The sequence below is a fragment of the Aptenodytes forsteri genome, unplaced genomic scaffold (genome assembly GCF_000699145.1).
Source record: "Aptenodytes forsteri isolate BGI_AS27 unplaced genomic scaffold, ASM69914v1 Scaffold79, whole genome shotgun sequence".
Lineage (NCBI taxonomy): Eukaryota > Metazoa > Chordata > Aves > Sphenisciformes > Spheniscidae > Aptenodytes > Aptenodytes forsteri.
In genome coordinates, this window is record NW_008794776.1 from 3,314,302 (window position 1) to 3,329,743 (window position 15,442).

Here is a 15,442-nt window from a genome sequence, read left to right on the forward strand (position 1 = left end):
GGGGGGGGGGGGGAGTCTATTTACCATTTGCTGTCTGCCACAGCAGAGATGAACTGTAAGAGCACAGTGCGCTCTGCTCTGTGCAGGAGAGCGAGAACTGCAGCCACTTGTCACCTCCCTCCCTGCTAGCTGCAATTCCAAAGTGACGCATGCAGCAGACTTTTCTGAAGCACGTAACCTAACACACATAAAAAACCAAAAAGCAATCCGTCTAAGCAAAGGGCTTGAACAGCATACCCCGCTGGGGAAGAGAAACCCTAGGGTATCAGCTTGGGGAACCAGAATAAGTGCTAGCACAAAAGACTGACCCAGACAACATAATAGGTGTCATGCTACTATCCCACATGTCCACGAATGGCCATCCAGGAACCCAGCTGCTATCTACACTCCTCCACTATGTCCAGCTTCCCCATCCAGGTTTACAGGTGTCCAGCTTTAAGGGACGTAAGTTTCCAGGGGCATTTCCACTACCCCCACTGAAGTGACTCTGGTTCTGCAGCTGAATAAGGTCACCCCCACCCTAATTCAGGGCTCCAGGCTGCTGCTCTTGGCAAACTCTGTGCCAAATCAACCATTTCCTTTGATTTTTTTCCTAGGCTGACTTAGCTCTCTTTCAGAAATGGCCAATGGAAAAGAAAAGAAAAAAGTCACTGTCCCCAGATGCAGCCCCAGCCTGAGCAAGTGCTGTAACAAAGTGAGTGGCATGGTACAGCAGGTTGCCTCCTGCTCAGGTGCTGCTATTAAAATGGGTATGGTCAGGGTGGGGAGGGAGGTCAACAAAACAGCCCCTGTAGTCGCGCCGGTTAGCTCATACTACAGCTCTCACGTGCAGCCCTGCAGCTACTGCACACTTTGCACCTGCACCAAGAGCCCCAAGGGTGCACAGCACAAGAAGGCCTGTGAGTCACAGGAGCCGACGGGGAGGAAAAGTAGGAGGCAGAAGGCAAAGGGTTAATTCACACCTTTCTGTTGGAAAATAATCACTGGCTTTAACAGCTTCCTGCAAAAGCTGGGGAGGAAAAGGGAAATAACGACTCCTACACCTCAAAGGCTCTTTCTAATATCACTCCAAATGCAGCCACATCCACACGTTGATAAATACAGCAGCAACACACAATTTAAATACAATTAGAGGCGACTGCTCTCTCCCTAAGCACTACTCAGGAGTCAGACTGGGTGGTGGTATGCGGCTGTGCATGAACAATCCCCAACACACACATAGCGAAGCTCTAGTTTGACTCCAGTAAATTCTGGCGATAAATTCCTCTCCTCCTACCTCTGAGGAAGGAGGTCAGACCAGCTGGGAGGGAATGCAAAGATCTATGCATTGCTCCAGGCCGGGAGGGATTAATTAATTAGGCAGCACTTATTACAGTGAAGCAAAACTTACTTCAACTTGGCCCAACTGTTTAAGGAATAAAGGGACAAGAAGATTGTGGGCAGGTTGCCACGACCACACAAAACAGCCGGTTTCAGAGGGACTCAGCACTAAGCCAGCCATGCAGCCACAAAAAGACTAAGCAAGAGCAAAGTCCCTGTCTCTGTGGGGTTCTGCTGTGGGGTTCGAGGTCCACAGGGAGGGATGGGCATGGCGTTTCCATCAACTGCCCCCCTATGTTCTTCCAACAGGACATGAAGTTGGGCTTTCTGCTCAACTGCCCCAGTTCTGCAACTGTTCTTCCAACAGGACATGAAGTTGGGCTTTCTGCTCCTTCCCTGGCATGCAACTTGGAAATAAGTTCAAAGCAAACTTGTTTGATTCCTCCATTTCCAAGTTGCATGCCAGGGAAGAAGTTCAAAGCAAACTTGTTTGATTCCTCCAAGTTGTCCCTCATGGGGCTGGAGTGAACGTTTCCACGGGCCTGGACTGACACTGCTCTTCTCTTTCAGGATTTCCTCTTTGCACATGGCAGTGAACAGGGAAATTTATAGTTCCAGATGAGGCAAACCAAAATGGATAGATTTTTTTTTTTTTAAGTTAAATTAGAAGGAAAAAAAAAACGAACGAACTACCATGACGTACTCAGTTTTGGTCTTACTGAGGTTCCATCTTCAATTTCAGGAGGGATAAACTCACAAATGAAAAGACATAAAATTATAAATAGAGTCTGTGATCTGTGGCTCGTCCCTGAGTAGAAAACGGGACATTTCTTTCATTCCTACAGACTGGTGGATACTTTTGTCCCTTCTCTCTCCAGAAATGAGCAATCGTCCCACCCCTTGAGCACACAGACCTTACTGTTAAGAGGAGACAGAAAATGGTATAATCTTCACAGAGATGCAAGGGAATTGCCATGTTCAAAGAGATGCAACCACTCCAGGAGGAACACCAGAGAACCTTTACAAGAGGGGAGAGCTCAAAAGAGCAGAGGGCTGGATATCCTGCAGCACACACATTGCAGAAAAATCCCAGCCTTCAAAGCCGCATGGAGCCCTGTGACTAAGCACAAGCCTGCGAGCAGGTCCCAGCAATCGCCTCTCCAGGCCCTTAGGCTGCTTCAAATGCAGAGCAAGCACAAGACACTGACAACACGAGTCTTTCCTCAAGCTTTCAACCAAACCCCACCGTTTCTTCACGTTTCTGCTCCTCTACTCTCTGCTGGGGAGTTGTCAGCAGCCTCCCGAGATGGACATTCACGGCAGAGTGCACCCAAATACATCCACATACAGGACAGCTTCCTCCACACAGGCAAGGCAGAGAGACAAAAGTCAAAGTGTTCCTACGGGTAGATTCCACCCTGACCCCCCAGCAAAGCTACCGGATCTTTTCCATGATGGTTTAATCTTTAATTCTGCTCACCACACTTTGTCCCACAGGTTAAAAACCAAAGGTGTTTATTAGCAGCCAGATGGTCAGACTCCATCATCATCACCTTTGTTATTAGCAGCCAGATGGTCAGATGGTCAGACTCCATCATCATCACCTTCCCCTAGGTTTACATCTGTGAGCTTATTCTGTATTGAACGTTGGTGTTTACTTTTCTTTTTTTTTTTTAAATCTACTTGTAAGGAAGCAAGAGACCACAACAATGCCCAATGGTTTTATTAAAGTATTAGAAAAACATAAGCAAGCTACATAATGAATTCATACCGCAACACAATTCCAAGCTAGCAGTCACAGTACTTTACATTTAAATTGTTATTTGGCAAAGAAATCATCCCTTAGTCAACGTAGCTCATCAAGTCGATCAGGCACAAAATGCCCCATAAAAATTAGCAGTTCCTCCTTCCCAGGAGCTTAGGAAAAAACCATCATCACACACTAAAGCAGACATTTCAAAAATCTGTTATATGTCAGTACAACATGTCCCTCACAATGAGGACAAGGGCATGCAGGACAGAGAGAGTCCCTGAACTTGTTGCTATGGCACATCACACTCTGGAGAGTCAGGACATTATTTTGGAGCCAGGGATGCGCAGTAGAAAGCAACCACCTTGCGAAAGGAAGATCTGTGTCTTCAGGTTGTGGGGCAACATTTCACCTGAAGTGGTCTACGTTCACTTAGGACTAGCATGAGAAAGGGTGTGTAAACTTTGAGTGAGGTGCCCCAGTGAAATACGAAGGACAGGCTCTGCAACATCAAGCAGAGTAAGCGCATGCAAATTAATAAAGGAAAAAGCTTGCAATAACCTTACCAACTAGTAAGACTCAGTGAAGATTAAGGTTTATCTAGTGCTTACTAGCCCAACAAGACCTATAGAAGAGTGAAAAATCTGATTTACTGAAGACACACCATGATCTCAGTGGCAGTACCATGACTGTCTTGCCCTGCACAGGATTCCTCTGCTCAGCCAGGGACCTTCTCTACAGGATGCGCAGTAAAACAGCTGCAACAAGTGACTCGATGCCTTCAGAGGGATAATATTCCTGACAGTAAAAATATGAAACCAGCACAGCGATTCATGCTCATTTACAAACAAGACACTGCACTAACTTATGCTCATTTGCACATGAAAATTACTTAAGCATTTACTGTATATTGGGGTGACCAGAACAGCTTTGGAGCTGCTGTTCGGTGGCCATCATACCGTACAATTAAATACATTTCATTACTCATTTCAGGAAAAGCATCCACAGTTGCAAGGGAGAGGCTGAAGCTGATGACAGGAGTGTTACATAAATGTTATTGATTTTGTTTCTCCAAACGCTCATGAAATAAGCCAGATAAACACGCCAACTGGTTTTGCTCAACAATGTAATGCATCATTCAGCCTTTCAGCAGAACACATCAAACATCAGCTGTGCATAGCATGTACACTTGATGCTGCCACAAAGGACCGAGGAAGGGGGAAGTGGTGATCAGATAAAGGGTGCACATTCACTCCTCCGGCAGCGATGCAGCAGCAGCTAAACTTCCCAGAGGCGGCAGAAATGTAGCAGTATTTCTCACATAGACCTTACATTTTAAAAATATATCTTAAATCTGCCTGTTTCTTAGCAGCATCTGGAATGGCACAGGGGTCCTGTTCATCAACACAGCAAGAAAAATCTCCACCCTAGCACTATAATCAAAAGTAGTCACGACAAAGGATGAAGGAGCAGATATCTTGTTCCCCCCGCTTTACAGATGGGAAGTGAAGTGAAAGATCCAAATGCTCAATGTGGTCACACACACACACACACACACACAAAAAACCTTAGCATTTTTTTGTTATGACCAGGAAAAACAATGCTGGGGAGGAAATATCACCAAAAAGCGCAGCAGATACTTATGGGCAGATCATCTGCAAGAGAGGGCGTTCCAAAAAACAAACCAACCCATGTGGCCAAGTATAGGGATAATGTTATCCTCGTTTCACCCACACCTTCTTTCCCAATATGTCTCCTTCTTCATCAGCTAGAGATCTGATAAAAAATTTACATAAAAAAAAAGTAAAAAATGATGTAACTCGCAATTCTCCCATCTGCTCAGTGCCTGTTAGCTCACAAACCATGGAAGCGTTTTAACAGGCATGTCAAGGGCTGGATGGACATGCGAAAAAGCAACTACAAGGCCCAGTTTTGGTATGTAGACCCTCTTGGTGATGATGAAACCTGTTGCTACATGTAATCAGCTTTTAAAGCCTAATAGTTTACTTTTCTTTTTTGGACAGGGGGAGAAGAAGAGGGTTCTGAAGACATGAAATACTAACCGCTTTAATCTTTCAAGGGTTTGGGAACAGAGTTTGCTCTTTGATACATCTAGTTTCATAAATCTCGAAACACAAGGACAGAAAAATCAATGGTTAAGAGAGATTGATCACTCATCTGAATGGAAAGAAATGAGTCAGCTTGTATCCGATTTGCTGATGATGCCTAGGAAATCTGTCAAAATGCATTTTTTGGGAGGAATAATCCCTTTAACCAGGAGGGAGAAGCCACAAGTACCAAGGGAGTTAAAACTTGTTGGGGGAAGGTAAGAATTCCCAAAACATTTTAGGTGATTTTTTATTTTAACTCCGAAGCATTGTTCGTATCTCCACTCTTTCACTCCATTCAAAAAGGACAGGACGGCACAGACATGTTACAGCTTCACTGCTGGATCAACACACGCCAAATGGACCCCCTATGGTTAACCAAAAAGGACACCCCTACATTTCAGCTGTTACTCAAGGTAAAACTCAGCATCAATAAACAAAAGGTCAGAACCAGCATCACGCTTTCAGATCTTAATTACAAGAGCTTCCTATCCAAGCCTTAGGGTGGGACATTCAAAAGCATTTAATTTGCTCCCATTAAAGTCAGATGCAATTTCATTCATGTATTCAGAGCGTTTAACACGGGAACAGACTGAGCCCTTGTCCTGCTCTGCGTGTGCTTAGCAGTTTTTGAAAAAACGCACTGGAAGACGCATGAAGTTCCCCAGGTCAAGCCAAGGGACCCAGCAAAGGAAGAAGGAAAATGCCACACAGAAGCTGGCCAGCCGTCTGCAGCACCCATCTGCGTGGGCAAGGGCTGGATGGCACGTCCTACAGCGCTGCCATCCAGCTACACAGCCCCAGCTGTTACCAGCCCATAGAGAAAGGGAACAGCAAATGCTTTGGCAAGTCACACTGAAACCATTTACATTCAGTCTCCTTCATGAACCACACGTAGCTCAAGCTTCCCCTCTAGTGACTCAGCTGCCTCACCCTCATGTATTTTTAGCATGCTTAGTTAAGATATTTCTGCTATTTCCTCACACCAGAATTTCACCTGTCGCATCTTGCAATCAATCTGGGTGGGGGTTTTTTCTCTCTCATTTTCCTCTCAATGCATTTTGTGGGCAAGTACCTACATAGGTGTCGGATGGGGGCCACAAGGAGGGAGGAGAAGCAGGTGGTAAAGAACTGGAGATGCTTTTCCTTCTGTTTCTTCTGTGCTGGCAACAATTACTGAAATGCCACACCAAAGCCACCCTCTCTGAAAGACTTCAGCGGGTACAAACGCAGCAGCCCATCTGCTTAGCAACACATGGTGCCAGCAAACACTGTTTCCAAGCCCCAGGCTGAGGTTTGCAGATATGGCGAAGTCACATTGGGTTCCCAATCCCAAAGACAGGCATTCAGATAGGGGGTAGGGCAAGAGTGGCCTTCCCACAGCAGGCAGGTGCTATCAGCAGGACACACCTATCCTTCCCTTTTGGCAGCATCACACACCAGTAACAACCTGATTTACGATCTCGTATCTTCTGTAATGATACTCAGATGCACCCTCTTCCTCTGCTCCTTCAGTACAAGGATCCTCTGTGCAAGCACACCTTTCCTAGAGCACAGGAGGAACATCTCTAATCAGACACTAGCTTCTCCCTCCTCTCCTTCTCACTGGCCATCCAAAACATGTCTTCAAATTTTCCCAAATGCATTTTGACGCCCAACGTGCTCTCCAAAAACAGCTCCATAAGAAATAAGCCTCTATGGCGTGAGCCACACCTTGCAAATGCCGCATTGCTGGGGTGCTACCCGATTTCATGTTCTCTTCCTTCCCATCATCCAACGAGCCCCTTCACCTTTCTTAGTGTCAAGCCGTCCCCAAACGCTCAGTTCACAGCAGCTTTACGTCTTTTTCCTGCAGCTTCTTTCTTGTTCCGGGCCAGGTATGAGGCTCACTTGCATTGGCCCACACCAGTGCTCTGCCGGCCTGACACGCGCAGGGGAGTGCTGGTCATGGTCATGCGTGGGAAGATGATGGCTCTGCCGTGTCAGACAGCTGGGCACGAGCATGGAGGCTGCGCGGGGGGAGGCACAGCACAGGCTGACAGCACTACAGGGAAAGACGCGTCCAGTGGCTTTATGGGACCTGACTGCAGGATTTCTGATGCTTGTCATCCTTGCTGCCAGCAGCTGCAAGAATTTGCCGCATTAGCAAAACACAATGAAAGCTGCCCTGTGGGTCACCCTGCAGGTCAGGATATTGTAGCTGTCTTGCATAATGTGAGTCCAAGCACTCCAGGGAAACCTAGTAGAAGATCAGCTTTGTCTGAAGACGTGCCTTAGATAAAATCTCACCCTAGGAACAGGGTCTGAACACTTTGCTCAAAAATCTCCCCCAGGACAGATATCTTAGGTGCAGCCCAAACATAGTATCCCATAGCCCTGCTTTGGCCTGGGAAAATGCAGAACAGGTGAAGCTCTTGACCAAGAGAAATCCTGGGTTTTTTTGACATTTCAAGTGCAGACAGGGATCAGTCCAAAAATCAGTATAAGTAGATGCAACTGAAGTCAAAGGAGCTAAGGCTGCTCCTGCCAACCCCAGGTTGCTCAGCGTGGTGACAGAGTTCTGGCACTTGAAATTCTCTGTGGGTCAAGTGGGACTTCAAAGAGGTTTCTAAAAAAGGAGAGGGAGACACTTGGTAGAAAGTTAACCAAAAACCTGCAGCAAGCATTAGAAACTGGCACGAAAGGCCAGAGGAAGTCAAGAACAGGCAGAAAAAAGACAAAAGAGACAGAAATGCTTGAGTGATCATAAGGAAATGATGTTTTGTTATGTGATCCAAAGCCCTCTGCCATGGGTGCCATATAAATAATTATTAATTACGTTGTTGATTATCTGTGTGAGCAATAGAGCTAATGAGCTGGTTCTTACAGGAGATAAATACAGCTTCTAAAGAGCAGGGCAGCCATTCTGCCAAAGGCAAGTAATTAGAAGCATTTCTTCTCTGCTGAAAGTTTGCTTTTTTTTTTTTAAAAATCAGTATAAGTAGATGCAACTGAAGTCAAAGGAGCTAAGGCTGCTCCTGCCAACCCCAGGTTGCTCAGCGTGGTGACAGAGTTCTGGCACTTGAAATTCTCTGTGGGTCAAGTGGGACTTCAAAGAGGTTTCTAAAAAAGGAGAGGGAGACACTTGGTAGAAAGTTAACCAAAAACCTGCAGCAAGCATTAGAAACTGGCACGAAAGGCCAGAGGAAGTCAAGAACAGGCAGAAAAAAGACAAAAGAGACAGAAATGCTTGAGTGATCATAAGGAAATGATGTTTTGTTATGTGATCCAAAGCCCTCTGCCATGGGTGCCATATAAATAATTATTAATTACGTTGTTGATTATCTGTGTGAGCAATAGAGCTAATGAGCTGGTTCTTACAGGAGATAAATACAGCTTCTAAAGAGCAGGGCAGCCATTCTGCCAAAGGCAAGTAGCAAGTAATTTTTCTTCTCTGCTGAAAGTTTGCTTTTTTTTTTTTTTTACCCTGAGGACAACCAATACACACTGTAGATATTTGCTATTAAAAAAATATTAAAAAACCCACTCCCTTCACAGTCCCAGTAGACATAAACTGAATTTCCTTTAATGACTGGGCCCAATTAACTGGAACCTGGAGCTCCACTTTGTAAGCAGCAGGGTTCCTCTTTGGAGGCTTGGCCCAGATGGGCAGGAGACATCGAAAGGTTGAGGATTAAAGTTGCTTTGTTTCACTAAGCGTGTACACCATATTGCAGGACGGTTGGCATGGGAACACAGCTATGGAGAAGCCTGTAGTGCATTATAAACAGTCTCCATAAAATACAGAAGCAAATAACTGGGGAGATGAAGGGTAGACCCTTCACCTATCACTGGGAGAGCTCAGCAGACGGAGGAAGAAGGAGCAGCCCTTCCAATTCACAGTTCTTCATCCATGAAACGCCTGCTTCCAGGATTTTTGTTTTAACATTACTGTTTTAAGCCTTCAGCACACATGTATACTCAACCCATTTCACCAGCCGGTGTCCGAACCATGGGGATCCAAAAAGAAGTTCCACTTTAGCTGCTATCATCATTTATAGCCTTGAATTGCAGTGCCTCTCAAGGTGCGGGTTAATCCCAGGACAGAATTTGAGAAGAGGGCTGCCCTGAAGGAGCAGGATTAGACGGTCACTATTACATGGGTTTCTTTGTGAGAGCCATCAGCAAAATCCTAAAACTACTTTCTGGCAGTGGATGTTCAGGCCCTGATCCAGCTAATTAAACACAAATAATTCCATTCTAGTCAGCAGAAGTGCTTGTGCCGGTTAAGGGGGTACATAAATACCTGTTTGGCTCAAATACCGAACGAGCAAAGCAAGAAACAGTATCAGTTAAGCTGCCTGAGCAGTGAATGCCATGCGACAGGTATGTACCCGCAGGTGCATATATATCAACTCATCCACTGTGGGATTTTATCTGGCCGGCTGGGCAAATACCCCATCAGTTACAGCACCTCACGCAACACCATCTAGCCATATGTTCACGAGGCGACGCAAGATGGCCCATCCAGAGGTGACCGACGGGACAACCACTGCCAGCCACCACGTCTGCAAGCAGGGGGAACAGAGCGCGCTGACCCACTGATCTCAGCCCAGGTGCCCCGTAAGCAGGCTGGCATGCCTCAGACAACATCAAGTCCTCATTGCAGTTACCTCACCTTACCTTGCAGACCCACCAGCTGGAGACACCAGCCGTTTCCTCGGGGACTGCCCCCTAGCACCCCTCCGTACCCTGTACCGAGACACACTGGTGTGAGCAGGGAGCACCTTACAGGCAAAGCGAGCGGCTTCGGCTTAGCCAGCGTTGCAACCTCCCTGCGAGCAACCACCCAAAACTGGAAAACCTGGAGACATTCAAGTGTTTGTGTTACGAACTGGAATTTAGGTCTGGGAATGATCTACAAACACGTCTGGCTGAGCAGCCAGCCTCCTCCTCCTCCCTGGGGGCTGCGAGAAGCCTCCTGGAAGGCAGTCATGTTTGCGCGGCAGGAGAGCAGGCAGAGCCCGGGCAGCCAGCACACCACGCTCACCCCAGCGCTGGAGACCCACGGACCGACCGCTTAAATTTCCAGCCAAATTTCTGTCCAAGTTTGCACATGACCCTAACGGGGCATTTGACTTACAGCTAAGGATTAGTACCTTAGTACTAAGCAAAAAAAGCTCTCCCAACTGCGATCTTCACTGATAAGCGGTGTTAACCCCCTTCAGTTCAAACCAGGCTGCGATTCATTCCCCCACACAACCCAAAAACCTGACGCTCATCCAGCCCTCCTAGTACATCTTTAATATAGTTGCATAATGACAACATTTTCTTATTTCCCATGGAAAAGAGTTTGGCTATTTTACAGGTTTAAAATGATCACTACGCAGTAAATATTAAAAATGGTGTTGTCCCAATAACTAGGAAAGTCACCCAGGTGCCATTTCGCTGGTGCAGGACAAATTCTCCACCCTATCTACCTTTCTAGCACAAAGCTAGTTTTCCTTTACTTTCCAGACATCTCTGAACATCTATTAATAAAAGGGAAAGGGTAGGTTTCCTCTACAGAAAAACACTCCTTTTTCTCAAAGTCATAGATATAAATTAAAAGTAGTTGGACCCCAAAGTCACTGAAGTATCCCCTGCCAACAAGTGCAGTAGCAAATCAGGAATAAAACTTATAACCCTGCTTCTGCATAAGAGGGGAAATGGGGGGGAAAGGAAGAAGAGGAAGATGATCAACAAACTTTGGAAACCTGCAACTTCTCTTCTAACACTTCGTTTTGCCTCTTCCTTTACAGCAACATGATTTGCAGATGAAACACCACAAGCATCTTCTGGAAGTTCCTTTTTTTCTGATCTCATCCAAGGCCATTGTTCCAGCACGCTGACCTTCAATCTGTAGAAATTTCCTGATCCCAACTGAAGCACTAGATAAAACAAAACACTGACCCTGGGGATTTGCTCAAGAGACAGGAACGCAGAGAGTCAAGTATGAAAAGCTGGAATTTATGGGCTTGCTGGCAGTCTGGCTGCAGGATGGACACTGGTCTTCTGCAAGGGCTGGGAAAAGTCATTCTTTGTTACAAGCAAGACAGACCAGAACAGACAGGATCGCCTGTAGACCCAAAGCTATGAACTCTAAATACCATCCCTTTCCCCCCCCCCAGCAAAAGCAGAGAGACATCTTATGCCAACCTACCCCGAAGGCCTTCTGATGCAGCTTTGTCCATGGTTTTGAGTGTGCAGTAAGGAATTAGTACATTTTTAGGCCTTCAGGGAACCTTTTTTCTTAGTTTAAAGAAGAAAGTCCATGGTGCACTAAAACAGGAACTTTAAAAATGTACCTTTAAAAATTAGCACCCTGGGCACTGACCTACACAAGCTGCTTCACTCAGCCAGGCCATCCGCTGCTTTATTAGACATGACCCGGCGTGCCTTATGTATTCCCCTACATTTTAAAGGGGTCAGACAAGAGCTCCCGAACAGGCTTAGAGCTGCCAAAGAGACCTCACTTTTTCCTCCCTCTTTTGTTCTTCGGTAGCCATGTGCCGAGAGCAGGGCTCTGCATCCTGAGGTGATTGCACATTTCTCTAATGGATCCCCATGAATAGTAACTTAGCCCATTAATGACTTGATTTGAAGGAGGAGTTCACTGCAGGGGCCAGGAACCCAAAGACACACGCCTACGACTGAACAAATACGTCACCTCTGCGATACTGCATCGTGTGTCCTGCTGGTGAAGGTCCCATTAAATCACCTTGGACTTCTGCTGCATGTTCTGCATCCCCACCGTTATGAAAGATACATGGGAACTGCTTTTGCCTTCACAGCTCCTTATTTGTGGAGGTCTGGTCTCATTCCTTACAGGCCTTTTCCATTTGGGACCGTCACGTTTGTTGTTCACATTAAGGGAGTTTGCGATTCTAGCACTAACTTTCACAGCGTTTGCATTATTTTGCAGCTCATCTGGATTGCGACTAGGGACTGCGGGTCCACCCTAAGGGTTGTTACCAGTCTGCAAATTCCCAGGACTACGGTGCTTGCTTGCCACTGCTGTCCACAAAGAGGGAATCGAGTCTGCAAACAGCTGCCCTGAGCTGCTAACTGAATATTTCCAGATGAACCCAGGAACGTACCTCCATGCTCCAGCACTGAGCGCTACCTTGTAAACAAATGCCCTTATATAGGTCTGTGTGGGCAAAGTTAATTATCTCCAAATAGCTTCCAGAAGCCTCAAATCAATTTATGAAAACAAAAATTAACTTTCCATATAAACATAATTACAGTGAGACAACAGTATCCAGCCTGGTGCTAGTGCTGTTTTTGGAAGCTGGGCAGAAAGCCAAATGAGTTCATTAGGCAGTGTAATTAATAATGGTTTTCCCCTGCTTTACGAAGCCATTTAGGGTCCTAAGAGACAAAGGTACTGGGGAAAAAACCCACAGCTGACAAGTTTTAAAAGGTGCTTCTGCAACAATGATTTATTTTACAGCTCCATGTGAATATGTATCATTTAATGAACATAAAAAGAGCAGGGGAAAAAAAAAATACTGCAGCAAGATCCATTCACTCTGCTCAAAAAGGTGCCTAGGAAGACTTTTCTTGAGACAGAACCACCAAGTTTCTCCTCAAGAAATGAGCATCACCCACTTTAGAACACAAGAAGAATGAACATGGGGGAGGATCAAGCTAGCACCGCATAACCAGCTTCCCCTGTTCAGTCCCCCACCTCCATTATGCCATGAGCCTAGAACGGCACGAGATCTTCAAAACGCGAGAGGAGCCCACAAGCAAACACCATTTCATGGTTCTGATTCCAGCAAAACACTGAGAAGAAGTTTCTTTGGTTTTTAGGCAAATCTGATTATTTCCTATCAGCTCTGAATGTCATTCTCTTATTCGCAGGCTACAGACAGACATGCACTTTGCAAGCACCGATCATTTTGTCTCTCCAAGTGCTTACTGGCAATGTGCAATCTGAAATGGAGGTCTTCAATGTGTGAGAAACCCGCATCCATCATCCTCCGTCCCGCTGAGCCCAGAAAGCTTGTGTTGATGCTACCAAGAAAGTGCCAGTCAGTGTTGACAGCTGCTGCACTGGATGACAAAGATCCAAGAGTACAAGAGTCGAGCCACATTTCACTGTGCAGTCATTTCTGTGGAAGCAGGAGGTCAGCACTGCACAAGTCACCAAACATCTACTTAACAGGACAAGTTAAAAGCAGGTAAAGACAGCACCCATCTCATCATCAATATCTAAATATCTAGACCTCTAACAGCACACCCTAAATGCTATTACCTTTCTCTACATTTCTCTGTGACAAGGGCTCCCTGGGAGCCTTGCACAGCTTGCAAACCAACGTCATGCAGCAACAAAGAGGTGCTGACTCAGCAGTTGTCAGGTCACCGGCTGCTGTGCTGCCGCCCATCTAGCAGCAACAAAGCCACACTAACCCACTCATACAAAGCAGCCGCAGGATCGCCGAGTAACCACTGTCACTTCCCACCTTCCGGCTACCCCTGGCACTCCTTCATCCCCCCAAGTCTTGACTGACGCAGCATGCATTATGTGGCTCTGAGCCACATAAAGGGAATATTTGGGTACGCGTGCCCTAAAGCCCAGGAGGTTGGCAAGCCCGGCCCTCTAACACCCCAACTCAGCTTCTTGCTCGGTTGCTCCACTTCACTATAGCAGAGGGAAAAAAACCCCACTATGTATTGCCTGGTGGAATACACAAACCCACCGCTCAATCAAGCAGCCTGCCTCATAGCACACCGCAGCAGAGCGGTGTAATCTATTTATGAATGGCAGCGGAACCGCTAGATTGAATTACAAGGCAGGTATTCAATCAGGCAGGATGTGTAGCTGCTTTCTAACAGACTGGAGGATTAAGAGAGCGATAGAATACATGCTTTCCTTCCACATGACAGCATCTCCCTCTTCTCCCCTCCCCAATCAAGAAACTAGCAGAGGCTGTACTTAAAGAGAAGAGGATTTGCAGTGCTCAGGACCCACAAGAAGGATTAGAGAAAGGTTACAGAGAACGCGCGTACAAAGACAACTCTCCCGTATCATCCCCAGCAGAAGGATTATAAAACAACAGTCTGCGCAAGACAGGGCAAACACACCTGAGCTACCAGGAGGAGAACAGGGTGCAGCTGGAAGAGCTGGCAGCTGCTTAACGCCACGCAGCCAACAATTTGCACAGTGTCTAGTGTAAGATGACTGCAGCACCTGTTTTTAGCAGAGCTCGAAGACAGGCTTCACAATTTTTAAAAGGCCTGTGCAGTGTAGAGAATTGCAAGCAAGAGAGGCTGCAGTCAGCTATTTTTTTCATTCCAGTAACTCCCAAGGTTTATTATCTCCAAACTGCACTAAGTCCTGCACAAGCCGAAGACAGGAGGAGCCCCTGCTCAAAAGATCACATCACATGCAATGTCGAGGTTCCCACTTCACCCATTGCTACCATTCCTAGGGGCGTACGTTGTAGCAGAGCATGACAAGGAAATAAGGGAGCTTATTGCTTCAAGCCTAGAGAACCACAGTGCATAGATGCGAAAGTCATCTGATGGAAAAAGACTGCAGTCTAGTACAAGAAGACAGAGGACAGTGTTTCACATGATGTAGGAAAGAAATTCTGTCCGATGCAGCAGGATTACATCATGTCTGACGGCAGAGGCCCATTGTGCTCTCACTTGTAAAGCAGGATTACTGTATATCTGATCTGCAAGAAGGATTATTGTGTTTGAAGCGGGTCGAGTACAATCAGGATAAACTGAAAGGCAGTAATACGCTGGTGGAAGGTTTCACTGGATTTGTGACGGGGCAGATGGAGAGCAGCGTATCACAGGCATTAGCAACGATGCATCCACACATTGAGAGAACGCCCTGGACCTCCTGGAGATGATTTCAGCATGTGACACAGATCCACTTCACCGCCAGCCCCCAGCTCAGTTGACGGGTTACTGAACAAAACTTATTTCCGAGTTTGTAACAAAGATCCATGCAGTTCTTGTAAAAAAAAAAAAAAAGCCAACCTCTCAATTGTCCTCTTGATTTCAGCCCTTTTCAGTCCCATCTGACCCAGCGCTTATTTTCAGCCCTTCCCTTCGTCATGGTTTAACCTCAGCCAGCACCGGAGCCCCACACAGCCGCTCGCTCACTGCCCCCGCCCCGGTGGGATGGGGGAGAGAATGAGAAGAGTAAAAGTGAGAAAACTCATGGGTTGAGATAAGAACAGTTTAATAATTGAAGTAAAATAGTAGTAATAATAATAATAAA